Genomic DNA, 2,476 nt, shown 5'->3' on the forward strand with positions numbered 1-2,476 from the left:
TCCACATAATAAACATGTATAATTTACCTCAACCCARGTTGTCTCAGACCCGGTTATAACAAATTGGTGTTCATAATTGTCACAAGTGTTTATATATGACAATTTGTGTTCATATGGGTGTATACATGTCAATTTGTGTCATATATGTCAATTTGTATTCATAAATACCAAGACACTCAACTTTGATTATTTACTTSACTTCCTGATCTCGAACTCCGCCTGTCATCATAAACAATTTTAACCTTCTCAATGTTGTCGTGTGGTTTTATAACAAACACTTTATTAAAGGATCTCCTCCACCAATCACAAATTTATAAATATTAAAAATGGAAGATCAATATTAAAAAATTAAAAAAAAAATCACAAGATCAATATTAAAAATGCAACAATCACAGGATTTTATGGATCTTGTAACTCCCAATTAATGATATAGAAGTTATAAAAAAAATACTCATACCTTAACATTAAATTTTTTGATATAATAGAACTTAATACTAACATGGATTGTGATTGATTGAAAATGTTTATAAAGTTAACACAATAATTTGGTTTAACATTTGAACTAAACGCTCTCTCTCTTTCTCTCTCTCTCTCTCTATATATATATATATATATATATTATTGGGGCAAATGCATTTGTTAACCCAAATTATTGTGTTAACTTTATGAACGAATCATGACCATTGATTTTTAAAATATAGGGTTAAGATTAATCATATTATAAATTTAATTTATTACCCTTATAATCTCATAAACATATGTGAATATAATAGCTCAAGGATATTTATGTAAAAGAGGAGGTGCAATCAATATAAYCGGTTACAAAAAGTAGAAATCGTATATGTTCAATTGTGTTCATAATTGCCACAAGTGTTCATATATGTTCAATTTGTGTACATAATTTCCATAAGTGTTCAMATATATRTTCAATTTGTATTCATAATTGCCACAAGTGTTCATATATGTCAATTTATGTTTATATGGGTGTATACATGTCAATTTGTGTCATWTATGTCAATTTGTATTCATAATTACCAAGACACTCGCTTTGATTATTTACTTCACTTCTCGATCTSGACCTCCGACTATCATCATAAACAATTTTAACCTTCTCAATATTATCGTGTTGTTTTCCAATGTCTTTACCCATAACAATTTGAACAATAACAAACACTTTACTAACAGATCTCCTCCACCAATCRCAAATTTATAAATATTAAATATGGAAGATCAATATTACAAAATGAAAAAATCACAAGATCAATATTAAAAATGCAGTAATCATGGGATTTTATGGATCTTGTAACTCCCAATTATGATATAGGAGTTGCAAAAATCTTAGTCGAATCTTAACTCAACTCGGGAGAGGAAGAATCCACTCCCTGAGAAAGAAGTGCTTGCGCCTTTAGGAATCTTGCGCTAAGGCTTGAACTCGCCGCATTCTAGTTTCTAGGAGCGCACTGGAGTTTGATCTTTCAGTCGTTCATTCTTCAAAATTGCCCATATACCCTAACATTAAATTTTTAGATAAAGTAGAACCTAATACTAAGATGGATTGTTATTGGTTGATAAAGTTTATAAAGTTAACACAATAATTTAGGTTAACATTTGAACTATGCTCTCTCTCTCTGTATATATATATATATATATATATATATATATATATATATTATAACCAATGGTTAGTTTGAGAAGTGGTAAACATTTGAGAAGTAAGAAGTGATCCTAGCTTTTCATACGGTCAAGATCAGATTTGACTAGTCAATAGTTGTGGCTTTGACTGGTTAAAAATTACGCTATGGGAAAAATGGAGGGTTAGGTGTAATAACCCCACAAAACTAAATTCCAAAATCCATGCTATAAAAWATAACATGTTCCAATATATCCAAACAGACCAGTTATATCCATACATATAGCAAAAGTCTGTTCTAAAAAAACTTTTCTAACAAAAACTAATCCAACAGCTACTTACATCTTTCGTTTGCCTTTATTCTCCAACCTGAGTTGACYAGCAAAAATACATTTTACAACAACTGAGGGTTAGACCGACAGGTCTAGTGAGTGATTTCCCTCGTTTAAAAACCTGCCATAAAATAATAATAAATTTCAATCCAGGTTTCAACTGTTAAAACTGTCGTGGCTGCCGCGCCATCTATCGTGGTTATCCCGCCAACTATCGGTCGTCCCTCCATCTATCAGGGTTAAACCTGCCAACTATCGCAGTTGCCCCGCCATATATAGCGGTTAAACCCGCAAACTATCCCGGTTGCCTGTCCATCTATCGCGGTTAAACACGCCAACTATTGCCACTTAACAAGATTTAAGTGACGCATAAACACAATAGTCAAACTTTGGAATGACCTCATAGAACAACACATGGGTGGTGAACACCTTCATCGGACAACACCTGGGCGATGAACACTCTATCCGGACAACAGTTGCACGATGAACACCCTATTCGGACAACACTTTGGGC

The sequence above is a fragment of the Cynara cardunculus genome, unplaced genomic scaffold (genome assembly GCF_001531365.2).
Source record: "Cynara cardunculus var. scolymus isolate 2C unplaced genomic scaffold, CcrdV1 Un_Scaffold_7370, whole genome shotgun sequence".
NCBI classification, from domain to species: domain Eukaryota; kingdom Viridiplantae; phylum Streptophyta; class Magnoliopsida; order Asterales; family Asteraceae; genus Cynara; species Cynara cardunculus.